Source organism: Schistocerca nitens, chromosome 5, assembly GCF_023898315.1.
Source record: "Schistocerca nitens isolate TAMUIC-IGC-003100 chromosome 5, iqSchNite1.1, whole genome shotgun sequence".
NCBI lineage: Eukaryota > Metazoa > Arthropoda > Insecta > Orthoptera > Acrididae > Schistocerca > Schistocerca nitens.
The window spans coordinates 552,970,667-552,986,782 of record NC_064618.1 but is presented as its reverse complement, the minus strand read 5'-3'; positions in this window follow the sequence as shown (position 1 = coordinate 552,986,782).

Genomic DNA, 16,116 nt, shown 5'->3' with positions numbered 1-16,116 from the left:
CTCGTGTGTGATGAATCACTTCCACCAAACACATGGAAAACTTATTTCAGCACCCTCATGTAGATGTATGAAGATGGGCACGAAGTACTCCTCTCCCCTGCCACATCTTGGACGTAAATCAAGTCTTCAGTTTCATAACTGCAGTGATTCTAAGTTAATGATAGGGGTTCGTAAGGTACTGCAATCCCTGTGTATATGTTCGCGTGCGTGAAAGAGGCTGTGTTCTGTTCACAAAGTTAGAGCAGCATGGTGTGTAATTTCAAAAATATTGTTCAAATGGCTCTGAACACTATGGGACTTAACTGCTGAGGTCATCAGTCCCCTAGAACTTAGAACTACGTAAACCTAACCAACCTAAGGACATCACACACATCCATGCCCGAGGCAGGACTCGAACCTGCGACCGCACCGGTCGCGCGGTTCCAGACTGAAGCGCCTAGAACCGCTCGGCCACTCCGGCCGGCGTGTAATTTCACATGTGGAACATCACTGCTATGCGTTTGTCTATTTACTTACAATTGCTGAGCATCGTTTTATAGGACTGATGAGAGCATAGCATAATTTCTGAACCGTAATCGGATGTGAACAGTGGGCGCTATACAGTGGAACCTCGCAAAGCCAGCATAATTCGTTCCAATCTTACTCGCAGTACGAAACACTCGTTAAGTGAAACAATGTTGTTGTTGTTGTTGTTGTTGTTGTGGTGGTCTTCAGTCCTGAGACTGATTTGATGCAGCTCTCCACGCTACTCTATTCTCTGCAAGCTTCTTCATCTCCCAGTACCTACTGCAACCTACATCCTTCTGTATCTGTTTGGTGTATTCATCTATTGGTCTCCCTCTACGATTTTTACCCTCCACGCTGCCCTCCAATACTAAATTGGTGATCCCTTGATGCCTCAGAACATGTCCTACCAACCGATCCCTTCTTCTAGTCAAGTTGTGCCACAAACTTCTCTTCTCCCCAATCCTATTCAATACCTCCTCATTAGTTATATGATCTACCCATCTAATCTTCAGCATTCTTCTGTAGCACCACATTTCGAAAGCTTCTGTTCTCTTCTTGTCCAAACTAGTTATCGTCCATGTTTCACTTCCATACATGGCTACACTCCATACAATGTAATTGTGAAACAATGTATCCCATATAAATTCATGTAAAATACGATAATGCGTTCCATGTAGAAAAGTACTAAAAGTTTTATCTTATTCGTGCCTTTTATTCAAAGGAAATTATACGTACAGTATTGTGTACTTCATTATTCACCATACATTCTGTTTTATTAAGAAGCTATCTATAATGTTGTTTCCCCGACACTTCAACACTTGGCGAAAATATGACACAGCATTATCGTCAAATAAATCTGTAGCGCAAGTAGCCTCTGCTTTATTAGGGTGATGATTGTCAGTGTACAGACAACCAATTCCCATGCTTCCAGCATTTCTCTTATGCAGAAGACTGCTGCTTTGCTGTTACCGCCTCCTCCTCCTCTGAAGATCTCCTGTCCATAAATTCCTGCTGTGAAACACACTGCAACTCCATAAGCTCTTCGGTGGTCATTTCTTGGCTGTGATCTTCCCGCAGCTCATTGATATAATTGTTATCCACTTCTAGTCCTATGCTCTTGGCCAGACATAGTCTCATTGACTACAGGCTCCACAGATACTGATTCAAATGCCTCAGAGTCACATTCGACAACGCACTCGCGCCAAAGCTTCTTCCAAGCAGAAGTGAGAGTTCTCTCGCTAGCCCCTTCCCACGCCTTTTCGATCATCTTGGCACAGGCAACAATGTTGAAGTGATATTTCCAAAACTCTCTGAGAGTAAACTCAAATCAGTGCTCGAAAAGTGCTTCAGTGTGGAGCTTCTTAAAGTTAGAAATAATCTCCGGTCTTTAGGCTGAAGTAACAGAGTGGTGTTGGGAGACAGAAATTGGATCTTGATGAATTGAAACTCTTCTGAGGAGGTAGCCTTGTACACCCGGAGAATGGGCAGGAGCGTTGTGTATAACAAGCTAGATATGGAATGACAGATTCATGTCAAGCAGATATTTTTTCACCAAAGGACCAAACACTTCTTTGATCCACACAGAAAAGATCACGTGTCACTCAAGACTTGTTGTTGGAACTCCACATCACGTTTAACCTGCTCTTCTGCACTTTACACTTCTAGAAGGCTCATGGAATTTCTGAATGGTAAACAAGTAGCGGTTTAGTTTTCAAATTGCCGCTTGCATTGGCACAGAATAGCAGTGCGAGACGGTCTTTCATTGGCTTGTGCCCGGCAAAAATCTCCTCTGCTGTTATATAGGTACTCATCGGTATCTTTTCCAGAATAGACCCATCTCGTCAAAATAAAAAATCTGCTGTAGCAGATAACCCTCAGAATCTACGAGCACCTTGAAGTTGCCGATGAAGTTCTTTGCTGCCTTTGTATCGGAGCTGGCTGCTCACCATGCCTCACAATGCTGTGGGTTTCGGTTCTTCTCTTAAACTTCTCGAACCACCCACCGATTCCCTTAAACACTTCTTCAGCCACTGATGAACTTCTTAACGTGTTTGTCGAAAATCAGTCCCGCCTTCTCACAAATGATGTTATTGTTAATAGTGTCGCTTTGCAGTTACTTTTCATTTATCCTTATAAGGAGCAACCTTACGACATCATACAGAATATGAAACCGTTGTTTAAATACGCTTGTCACTACCTCTGATGCATCTATCTCCTTAATCTTGTCCTTGTGCTTGAGGATAGTTCAAACAGTTGATACAGACCGATTGTATGTGTGTGCTAAATCAGCAAGCTCACACCACGTTTTCGTTTTTCAACGATTTTACGTTCCATTTCTAACGTCATTTTCTTTCTCTTACCGTAGTCTTCTTGAGGCTTCATCTTTGGGGACATTTCTACGAAGGTTATTAAAATTTGCACAAAAAAAAAAAACACTCGTATGAACACAAGTTTACAAAAATGTGTCGTCACAAGCTGCACTCAGGCCCGTTTCACACTGGGACACTTGTAACGGTCACCAGCGACGGTCAGAGACAGAGATACTTTCGTTTGAACTGGAGCATTCACACCGGGACACTACACTGCCTCACCGAGCCACTGTGACCCAGGAGTGACTCACGCCACTTGTGACGGACAAGGTCACTGTGTTCACAGCAGTCACCGCCGGACATGCATTAGTTTGAATTGGAGTGTTCGCACTGGGACACAGATCACAGACACAGCGCTGCACATTTGCCAACAGACAGGCAGTCGTTTCTGAGACAGTGACGCGAAACTGTCATTGTACATTATACTGTACACATTGTAGCCATGAGTTTAGATTTGATTAACACAGAAGATTTTGTAAGTGAAGTAGAAAGCCGTCCCGCTATTTTGGATGTCAAAAACGACGACTTTAGGAAGAAAGTGGTGAAAAACGATTGCTTGGCAAGAAATTGTAACGAAGTTTGTGCCTGATTTCAATGAGAAGAGCATGGATGAAAAAAAACTGTTGTATGTTCTTTTTTCAAATTTAATACCTTATTTTTCGGACCATAAAAAACTAGCTAAATTTGCTGCTACTCCTGTACGGGGCTAGGAGGATAGTAACCCTAAAGCGCATTTCCATCCTTCATCCCTTTTCTTTCGCATTTATCAGTGTCGAGTGTACCGTTAGGCAGTCTTCATGCGATAAGAAGGGACAAAATGGATTAGTGTGGAAACCATGAACTCATCCCTACATGGTGAATGAAGAGAAAATCTAAAAAAATACTTATATTTCAAAATTTTCATAATAAAATTGAGGGTGCGGCTTATCGTCGCCTTAAGTTCCCTCCGCCTTATGGTCCGAAAAATACAGTTAAAACACAATTACTCTTAATTACAATTATTTACGCATATGTGGCTGCTGCAATAACGAATTTTATTTATCACAATATTATTGAGGTACAAGTTCCTGACACTCGATAATTTTAAGTTCCAATCAGTTCAGTGAATGCAACAATATGACTTTTTACAGTTAACGTAGTAATAATTACACAATGCACATCCCAAATACAATGCCAGATGAACAATAAGGCCTATCCACATTAACGTTCACGTAACATTTCTAGCAATTAGATTCTTCGCAGCTGCCAGGGCACTTCGCTTTCAGGGCTAACGAAGTAGTTTGAAAAGCATCTCTGATACTGTTCGCAATATTTCCTTCATGGACTAAGCAAGGTGGCATGTCCTGCAATCCCTGAATAGTTAACGTATCCTCAAACTCTATTCAATCGCGATCACGCACAAAGTTATGGAGGAGGCAACATGTCTTTACAATAGACACTGCTAAATCTAATTTAACATCGAGTGGTCTATGGACAATGCCTGAATTTAAAAAAAAAATTCCCAGTCATGCAAGACTGAAAGTGAAATTTGATTTGATGAATGTCATTATTAACGCCCAACAATATTACAGCGCTTCCGCTTCGTCCCAAATAGGATTTGCATCGGTACCAAATTACGCTACTGGGCCCCCATATCACGACCGTGCACATCGTGGAACAGTTGATGGCTGCACTGGAGGACAGTCCAGGTTGTCCGATCAGTTACCATCTGTTTGTTCGCCAGCGGCCTCTGAGTACAGTGACGAATCCTTAATATGCATTTCAACAGCACAGGGCAGATCAACAATGAAAGCAGACTATCCATGAAAGTTTTCAGTAACTTGTAATGTATACTAATACCAGCTGAAATCTGTTAAATATGCTTTCAATAAAATAACTTAATGGCTCTGAGCACTATGGGACTCAACTGCTGAGGTCATTAGTCCCCTAGAACTTAGAACTAGTTAAACCTAACTAACCTAAGGACATCACAAACATCCATGCCCGAGGCAGGATTCGAACCTGCGACCGTAGCGGTCTTGCGGTTCCAGACTACAGCGCCTTTAACCGCACGGCCACTTCGGCCGGCAAAATAACTTAATATTACAGTACCTACCTTAATGCGAGAGCAAGTTTTTCCTCTGCTGGGATAGACTTCCGTAGTACAGTGTTTATTTCTGTGATTTCTTCTTTCACTTCTCCTAGTCGTTCTTCAAAAGAAGTTTTCGACATTCGAAAATACTGAAAAAACTTCGTCTCATCTTGTCTCAGATCGACATAAAGAGTATAAAACAATCCTTTCTCCAACCTATCACGTAACAGTGGATGTATGTGTAATGAACGTTTTGTGTTCATTCTCCTCCTCCCCCTCCTGCTTAGAAGTGCGAGGGTAATCCCAAAAGTAAGGTCTCCTATTTTTTTTTGTAAGTACAGAACTCTGTGTGGCAGTTGGTCACACTGTTATGAAGAGTGCTTCACGCGCTGTATGTAAACATGCGCACACCGCGCTGAGGCGTTCAGTCTTGGCTCTGCAGCCGTTGAGAATGGAGCTCCTGTTGGATGTTACCGCCAGGTGCTAATTTCGCGCAGTTATTCGGTTTTTGAACGCAAAGGGCACTGCGCCAATTGAAATCCATCGCCAATTGTCGGAAGTGTATGGTGAGTCGTGCATGGATGTCAAAAATGTTCGTAAAGTGGTGTAGAAGGTTTGCAGGTGGTCGGACCGAAATTCACGACGAACAAAGGAGCGGGGACCGTCAATTTCTGAGGAGACAGTGTTGAAGGTTGAGCAAAGCATGCGTGAAGCTCGGCGGATCACCCTGGTATCACGTTGGTTCCTGAGGTTTCCCGAAGCACCGCACACAGAATTTTGACGGAAACATTGAACTACCGGAAGGTATGCGCAAGATGGGTGCCACGCATTCTGACTGAGGACCACATGCGGCAACGAGTTGATGCTACCCGCGCATTTCTCCACCGCCTTGCAGCCGAACAGGACAACTTTCTGGACTCAATAGTCACGGGTGACGAAGCCTAGGCATACCATTTTACACCTGAGACCAAGCAACGATCACGCCAGTGGCGGCATCCTTCTTCGCCAAAGCAGCGGAAATTCAAATAAACACAGTTTGCCAGTAAAGTCACAACAACCTTTATTTGGGATCGGAAAGGGGTATTGCTGGTCGACTTTATGCCCACTGGGACCACAATTAACGCTGCCAGGTACTGTGAGAATCTGAAAAAACTTAAAGGTCAATTCAGAACCGGAGAAGAGGAATGTTGAGCAAGGGCGTACACATTCTCCATAACAACGCTCGCCCACACATCGCTCGGCAAACCGTTGCTCTGCTGCAACAGTTTCAGTTAGACATAATCACCCACCCACCCTATAGCCCTGACTTGGCGCCCAGTGACTATCACCTGTTCCCTAGGTTAAAAGAACATTTGGCCAGAAAGCGATTCAGCTCCGACGACGAGGTGAAAGAAGAGGTTCATAACTTTCTAAACAGCATGGCGACGAGCTGGTATGACAGCGGCATACAAAAACTGCCACAGCGTCTACAAAAATGCATCGACAAAAATGGTGATTATGTCGAAAAACAGCTAAATGTTCAAGCTGTAAACTGATGTAAACCATTGTAGAAATAAACAGGTCTATGTACTTATAAAAAAATAGGAGACCTTACTTTTGGGATTACCCTCGTACTAACAAAAATTCCTTCTCGCTCTAGTCCATTTCGCTAACTAATCAGTTGGCAGTACCTGCGGTGTCGGACACCGGTGATCTGGGAGTGTTCACCACAATTACCAGCGACCGTCACTGGCGACCGTCACCAGTATCCCAGTGTGAAACGGGCCCAAGATGGTAGCAGTAAGAGCGCTAAACAGAGACTGCAATACGTACTGAAGACATTGTTCATATGCCGCTGTCGACAATGGAAGGTGTTCATATGGTTGAACGTGTCCCCCGGCGCGTGCGTTCGGCTGGTAACGTCACACTAAATCATCGTCACTCTTTATGCGAAACATCGCTCGGTAAGCGAGTCTTTTTTTTATTTGTTTAGCTCGTTATGTGAACTGCGCGTTATGGGAGGTGCTCGTTAAACGAGGTTCCACTGTGTAATGCATGGATCACAAAGAATCTATGTTTCTTTTTCCCTTGGGTGTAGAAGGTAGTAGTTTTATCGTTTTACAAGTTTGTCACCGTATTGAGTGGGACTGAAAACTTGCAGGGTATTAACAGCGATTCATTTCATGTAATTAATATTTCGTGAACCACACTGCTTTAACATTATAGTTTGCTTAAGTGCACAATCGTGCAGCCTTAGGAGTGTGTGTTAATGTTCTACGATCATTCATCTCTTCCCAATACCTTCTTGGCAAGGAATCCAAACACTACAATAATTCTACAGAATTGATAGCACAAGAGATTTACGTAAAATGTTTCAAATTCCTTCCATCTATAGCGCCATGATTTATACGTTTCTTCCTCTTCTTCTTCTTCCTACTCCTCCTCTTAAACGTCTGTCATATCACCACAGTACTCTCAAATGTATCAGGGTAGTACGTACTATACGCCAATAAGGAGTGCCAAGCTCCTCAGCATCCAAGCATATAGAGAGATCGTATGTAATTGGACGGGTGATGTAAGTTTGGTTCGTAACAGTCTTCGCAGAATGGGGGGGGGGGGGGGGGGGGGTACAGTACTGGAATGATAATATCGGTCTATATCACTAGCGTCGGTCAGTACAAAGTTTGAACACATGTTAAATTATTTGCCAAAGCAAAATATCGATGTGTATTGATTACATGAAATCAGTTCATTCTGTTCCTTCATGGGGCGTGGAATGTAGCGGGTGTAGTGCCCTCCTACTTCTGATCAGTTCCAGTTTAAATCGGAGACATTGTTGCAGGGAGGATTGGTTAAAGACAGAGGAAGAGTAACGAGATGCATAGAGACAAGCCATCTAAGAGTTTTGCTCAGGGTCCTTAGCCAATAGGTTCAACGAAGTGGAAGCTCGTTTCGAAATAGGGCGCAGTGCTAGACCTTTGAACCTCCGACTTTATCCTACGAATGTAAGAATACTTTATGACTCCCATCCATATAGGGGAAGATGGCAAATCGTAATAAAATCTTACCGAATTTATAACGTGTTTCGGCTAAGAAACGTAGTTTTTGCACCTCCTCTCTGTTGATGGATATTTTCTACACTAAGAAACAGTCACGTAGGTAGTGAACAGGATTTGCAACATGTCTACAGGTACATGACTATCGCGAAGTAATGGAGGGGGTGGTTTAGCAATGATACAGAAATTGAGAACTGTGTTGCAATGTAACTGGCTGACAGCATTGCGAGATCGACGTGACGAGACGTTTTGTTGACGAGACAACTCGTCAATAGTGGCAGTTTGGGCCTCAAATAACTGATTAAAATGCGTTGAAATTAAGGAAAATCTGGAAAAAGAATGAAAATTGATGCAAAATACGTAAAACTGCTGAAAATACAACAAAAAAATTGAAGGTTGAGAGTACTTACATGCTCGCCTGGGTGTATGTAGATCATTCCATTCCTCCACCAGCGGGATTGACAACTGATGGTGCATACTATCCGTGCTCTGTGGATTTCATTCCTGCAGAATATCCCCTTGTTTCGCATGCAGTTATGCATTGTGAGTCATAAAAGTGAAATATGCTGTGTACAAATATTTGGGGGTCAGGGTGACTACTGCATTGGACACAAAAACAGCTATCACATACCTGGCTGCAATATGCACCACCTATATGAGAAATCAATGCTCCGGATCTTTTCAATAAACAGAATGCTGAGACATCTATCCCATCGCTGGAGAAGATGAGATTAAATGTAGAGGTAATCACCTTCGGATAACTGTTTGGAAACGCTAATCCATGCCACAAATTCTTCTACTGTCTGTATATTGAGATGTCTTCCACATTTCATAAACAAGACACATCGGCTCCGTGTTTTGTTTCAATCATTCTGTGTGTTATGAGAACAGTTTAGTTAACCTCATGCGATGTTCAGCTTTCTTTGCGAGTCGATGGATCGAAACGTGTCAATATGGGCTTAGTACCTGACAGAGACCACTAAGTCATCGTAAAAAAAGCAATTGGATGGATGCATACATAGCTGTAGTCATACACTGCTTCACTGTGTTACAGCAAAAAACAACATACCAAAATGTTTGTGAAACAACAACACAATAACCCTTTATTGTGATTAATAGTCTGTTGGGTATAGTCTTCCTCTAGTATAGCCGGCAAAACTGTATCCTGGTCCATGGAAGTGACTTTGATCACTGGCCGCCTAGTCCAGTGGACCAATACATGTATATTTAATGTGATCAGCACATGTGGTTGATGTCAACATGCAGATGGTATCTGTTTGTGATATATTGGAAGAGGCAGACATGATAAAATCTTATTGAGTTATCTACCAGGTGAAGTTTGCAATGTTTTTATAGTTCATAGTTGTTAAATGTTACAAAAGTACCGAGGAGAGAGAGAGAGAGAGACTGTGCTGTCAATGGAGACTGTAACACTATTACACTGTCGTATTTCTAGTGTGGTAATCATAAGGATAGGATAAAGGGAGATTAGGATATGTACATGATATTTATAGAATGTCATTTGGTATCAATGAATTGCAGGTGTTACAATTCTGAATTTCTTTGCGCACCTCTCTGCATGGTTGAGAATTTCCTCCTCTGAGTTAGTGTGCTATTTTTCTCATTGTGATAGCACTTTATGTAGTCAGTGTCAGATGGATGACTAGACAGTCTTCTAACTATGGAATAGTACTGTTGGAATGTGATGGGATTTCAAGAGAATTAGCAGGGGTCTGTGACTTTGCTACAGTTATCAGTTCTTCCTGCTACGGCAAACGCCAGTTATGTGCAAGAACGTATATAACATAAATAAAAGAAGTGAGGGCTTCTTAATTGTAATTACACCCTTTATTCCTCGACAAATATGTGATAACGATGCTACCGGCCAGTGCGGAACGATTCCCTGTTGGTGTGAGTGTGGGTACACTATAATTTTCTTGGACACTATATGCACATATCAACGATGATCGGAAATGTTGTGCTGTTGAAACGCAACATTACTGTCGTCTGTGTCCTGAAAGAAAGCAATTAGTGTGGCTATATCTGGTGGTAAGTCACGTAGAGATTTGACATGAAAATTGCGATTTCAACACATTAATAGCTGTAAGGGGAATCAAAGACTTTACGTGGAAAATCATGTCCAGTCATAAGAAGGATATAGATTTATGTTAGAAACTGATATTTCCAGAGCCACAATCATCAGGGGGGAGCTATTTCCAATAATTTGCTCATTGTTCACTGTCACCAGATTGGCGCTGTGACCACAGTCCGAGTGTGTGGCGGAGGCAGCCAGTAGCCGGAATGAACAGTCATTGCTGGCTTAAGTTGCGAGCCTCCCAAGCCAGTCAAGTGCGAAGTGGGGATGCAGCTGACCTAAGCACATCGCTCTCTGGGCAGATGAACAGCAAGTTAATACTCAGTAGGCACTGGGTAGCCTTCGTGATTATGAGTGTAATGAATACTCTATGATTTTTAAATGGGTATTTGAGAAGATTCAATATCGATCACTAACATGTGTTGGCGCTGGATATATTGATAACATCCGAATTCCTACCACTCTAGTCGTTCTGGACACCCTCCATGGCCACACGGTCCTCTCTGGTGGGCCAAGTCCAGCTGCAGATCTGGTGTAATCACTGAGACATATGTCCACAGCAGCAACTAGGGCTGCGTGACTCTCTCTCCTGTAGACATCGGGACTTGAGTGCGAGGGATGTACAAGTTCAAAAAATGGTTCAAATGGCTCTGAGCACTATGGGACTCAACTGCTGAGGTCATTAGTCCCCTAGAACTTAGAACTAGTTAAACCTAACTAACCTAAGGACATCACAAACATCCATGCCCGAGGCAGGATTCGAACCTGCGACCGTAGCGGTCTTGCGGTTCCAGACTGGATGTACAAGTGTTTCAGCAATCTCTGACATCTGACCGGGACAACTACTACTATGGAATGGAATGTGGCCGGCCGGAGTGGCTGTGCGGTTCTAGGCGCTACAGTCTGGAGCCGAGCAACCGCTACGGTAGCAGGTTCGAACCTGCCTCGGGCATGGATGTGTGTGATGTCCTTTAGTTAGGTTTAATTAGTTCTAAGTTCTAGGCGACTGATGACCTCAGACGTTAAGTCACATAATGCTCAGAGCCATTTGAATGGAATGTGGTTTAAGTGTGTAGTGTTTACTGCTTCTCAGTGCAGTCTGGTGGACTCTGTATTGGAGCAGAAAGGTGGCCTCCCTCTCCAGAAATGTGAGTCTTTTTCCCACCAATTTCCAGATGGGGAGGTTAGAACTTGGGGATAGGACGGGAGGGCTGGGGGATTTCCCAGGAGGAAATTAATTGCTCAATTCGATCATCAATTAGTTTGATATCGAAAGTGTGCTTGTATTGGTGAGGTGGAGGGGAGAAGGGTTTGGGATTTCCCAGTGGACTCACAGGGGGTCATGAAACAATTAGCATAAAAATAGGTTTGCCTCTGAATGTACGCTTGCCCCTGAAGGTGTTCAACCTGCACTAACAAGTTGTCCCAGAACCCGCTTTACCCTACTATTTTCGTTATTTCTCTTACACATATCCTTACAGATGTTCCCGCATAGTCTCATTGGCCTTTGGTCTCTTGTTTTTCATGAGGTCCTTTCAAGGAGCGAGAGTTTAATTACTCGTATAACCACCCTGCATGTGTTCGCATTTCCTTCAGACACAGGATAACAGGTGCATCATAGCGTGCGAGTGAAATGGCGCAGCAATTGGAAATGCACTAGAAAAGTTTAAGTATGCGAGACAGTACGATTCTTGTGGGCAAAACGTCTAAATTTCTCACAGACTCATGGTTAAATTCTGGCAGTGTATGGTCCAAATCAAATGCTGTGCCCAGCCATAGTGAAATGTGGCCAACAATTTGACCAAGGACGCATAGACGTGAATGACGCTGATCCACCATACAGTTCAGATCTTGCATCATGTGATTTCCATCTTCTCGACAAGCTGAAAGAATATCTACTGGAAATAGATTTTCCAACGGTAAGAACGTTCACACAGTGGTTCTCGAATGGCTCTGTGACCGAGGAAGGAAGGAGGATTAAAGTTGAACGTCCTGTCGACAGTGCTGTTATTAGAGACGAAATACAGGCTCATATTACGAAAGGATGGGTAAGGGAAGTGGCCACCCCAGCTCTTACGAGGAGCGATTTACGGAGATCACGGAAAACGTAAACCTAGATGGTCGGACTGGGATTTAGCCCGTCGCCCTCCCGAGTACGAGTCCACTGTACTAACCACTACGCTACCTTACTCGGTCCCGTGACAAAGAAAGAGATTTCTAGGAATTAAAGGTTTAATAGAACGTCCCGACCGTTATTTATAGAGATCTAGTGACTACATTGAAAAAGAGTGTCAGGTATCTATGTAGCATTCAATAAAAGTTACTTGGCCTGCCATGACAAGACGTAACTTACTTTTTGAAGTTCCCACTTAGATGTAGATGGTGGACGATCCTAAAATGCAGGCAATACGCTTCACATAGAAAGAGACGAAAATACATATAAGAGTTAGAAACAAGCAAAAGTTCGCACTATTTTATTCATGTGCATCGCGTTGTGCTTCCTGGCTGTGGATTGAATTACTTGAAGAAACTGTCTTCAATTTGCGTGCTACATTTATACCTGTATGTTCGTCGGTATACTATATTATTGTACGTATTTGCATAAAGAGGCTACACTTATTCATAAACACCATAAAAAATTTTAACTGTAAGGAAGAGAAAATTAAATCACAAAAAATATTGGTGACGAATATTGCACAAAGAGAGGCGTTCTAAAGATCGATTTCCTGTAATCTAGAATAATCTCACCTGTCAGGCAGAACAAGATTCGTCATCATCTAAAGAATTATGCCTTCTATACAACACATAATGGCCATAGTAATGCATTTCTTATCCGGAATTGTCGTCTCGATATGCCTGAGATCCTAGTATTTAGCAAGACACTTCCGCCATCTGTATACGAGAAAATTGCGGTCCAATGACTTTTCTCTCCCCAGTGTATGCCTCCCCACACCATAATACCAGGAGCACCACAAAGACCACGTTCGATCATGTTCCTGGTAGCACTAACATATTCTATCCTCTCACCATACTAGGGTACATTCAGCATGGACTGGCCAACCGATTACCTCGGCTTAAATCCCATTAAACACGTGGGAGATGGATCGGGGTGAAGTACTGCCACGCATCCATATGCACCAACGACCAAGCAACAGTTTTCAACCGCGCTGGTGGAGGAATGGAACACCTTACAACAATAACTCCTTACCAACTGCCGGCCGCGGTGGTCTAGCGGTTCTAGGCGCTCAGTCCGGAACCGCGCGACTGCTACGGTTGCAGGTTCGAATCCTGCCTCGGGCATGGATGTGTGTGATGTCCTTAGGTTAGTTAGGTTTAAGTAGTTCAAGTTCTAGGGGACTGATGACCACAGATGTTAAGTCCCATAGTGCTCAGAGCCATTTGAACCATTTGAACCTTACCAACTAATGGCCAGCATGGGAGCACATTGTGGAGCATACATTGCTATCTATCGTGATCACACACTTTATCAAGAACCATGGTCCACCTGTTGTAATGTCCACGGGACCACTATAAATCGCGGTGACTTCAGCTACGAAGAAGCGTACTGAGTTTCAGCCTGCAGCGGCCAGCAGCAGCGGAGAATTCGATGACCATGAAAACACAGGCTACCTGAGGAAACTTCGAGTATATCAGCGTCAGCAGTGGCAGCATCTACACATTCGGCATCAGCAGCACTGTAATAGCAGAAAGCATGACCGATATGTTAAGTACTTGTGCCGATAACGTTAACATTTGTGAACCTGCAGAGTCATCATAAGTGATGGTGTCTACAACGAATGTGCAGCCACCCAGTCTGAGTGGTTCAGATAATGCATGGGCCAGTTAGATGTAGCAGTGGTAGCATCGAAATGGAACTTACTAACGGGGCAGATAGCCCAAAATTAGAGAGGGAAGTAAACTTACAGATGAGTTAGATGACGAAAATTTAGCTAGAACTACGAACTAGTATAGGAGAACGCAATACAAAAATGGAGCGGGGAAATTCTGACCTCAGTTCAAATGTTGCAAGTGTAGAAGCTGAGATGAAAAAATTAAATCAGATATTGAAGGCGTTATTGATATAAAATTAGAAGTTATTTGGGGAGATATGGGTGAACATTCTGAGGAGTTTTGCTGGTTAACACCAGAGCCGATACAGTACAAAAAGATTTCGGGAACCAGCTGGAAAAAACACGCGATCAATTGGGCGGTGAAATGAAAATTTGTGTGCAGAGGCAAAATGCACTTGAGGGTTCGACCAATACGTCTGTTAACTATTTGTCAGGTAGAGTTGCAGAATGTAAACAGGAGGTGCTTAAAAATAGAGAACAATTTGAATCAGGCTTAAATAAAGAAGCTGTGCAAAGTGAACAGCTGTTTGATGACGTACAGGGAGAATTAAGTTTTTTAGCAACCAATCGAGTTACCACTGCAGGTTTTCTGTGGATTAATACAGGAACGATGACATGGTTCGCTAATGATGAAAAATACCATACAGTTGATTTTACTGCTGTATGCAGAGATAGTTTTCTGATAGTAATGTCGCAAGAGGCTAAAATTAAGTTCACAAAGAAGCTTCTTGACGAAATGCATAAACAAGGACAAATTTAGTGCGTGCTTCATTTACTGCCTATGAAACGTTTGAGAATTGTTGCCTGAACAAATTCTGGAGCGAAGCGAAACAAATTTGACTTCTGGACGAGTTTCTAAATGGAAGTGGGCCGATGTAGGATTTTTATGTGAGTTAACTCTTAAGCTGATGCATGTAAATCGTCTGCTGGGAGCTTTCATGGAGATTATGATGCTCAAGAGACGCTTACTGGATTTTTTTACAATGGGGTCTTGCCCACAGTCCGACAAATTTCATCGATAAATTTTTAGATTTTATTTAGAAACTTGAACAGGCATTGAAATTCAAGTCACATAAGAGTAAAAATAGACAGGGAAATGTGTACCAGGATGGGGATCACAATAGCCCCCAAAATAATTATCACAGAAATGGTAAGAAAATTTTCAAAAAGGAAATCGAAACAGGAACTATCGTAAAGGAAAATGGGAAACGAAAATGTGAGGGGCAGATACTTCACAGAATGCAGTGTCAGAATAACAGTTCGGAAGACTAGAGATCGCCGCACTTCAGGTTTGAAGGTGGTGAAATAAACCGGCATTGAAGAGCACAACGTACTTTAAAAATTATGTGCTCATCAAAAATTCGGCAAAGAAGGCACAAATGTTGATGATGAAGATAGTAAGAATGGGGAATAATTTTAAGCAGCACACCAATAAAGAGGGAGCAAGAAATGTAAAATGTGTAGAGAAATTTGATAATGGTGGTATGGGCTGAAAAGTTTATTTTGTGAAAGGTAAATGAAGGATGGAATTAATGTATGTTTGCTGAAAGATTCTGTGGTCAAAAGGGAGACAGAGGTAGATCTGAATTTGGTGGAGGTGGAATATATTACAACTTCTACTGACGCACTAATCAGTAGCAACAACTGTAGTAACGTAGGTGAACGTAATGCAGATGGTTTTGGATTTCCTGGTATATATAGAAAAATCTGTGAAGCGTAGCTGTAATCTCGTCAGCTGAAGATGATTTTATGGTGTATCGACGGTAGTAAGTGCAAATATTTGTGAGGACAGCGCAGCAGTAATCTCGTCAGCTGGTAAGCAATTTTATCATTTATCGGTGAAAGTGGTTGATTTATTGTTACAAGGAAATGAAGATGTGTTTTGGGCGCTGACGTTGGGAAGATTGAAACTAATGATTTAGATATCTCGGAGGAAGGAATTTATTTCTAAACTGAACCGATGGCTGTTGATGAAATCATGAATTATGAGTAGATGTCGAAGGATGAATGAGAAAATGTGTTAGACGGTATGTTGAATCATAAAGTGGCAGAGGCGTCTGAGAGTAGAGAAAATGTAACTGGGACACAGGTAGATCCGAGTTTGGTAAAATTCGAGTGTAGTGTGAATTCTAATATAGAACGGTGTAGCAGCAGCAATTTGTATGATGTATTGGCAGAGGTTGATGGA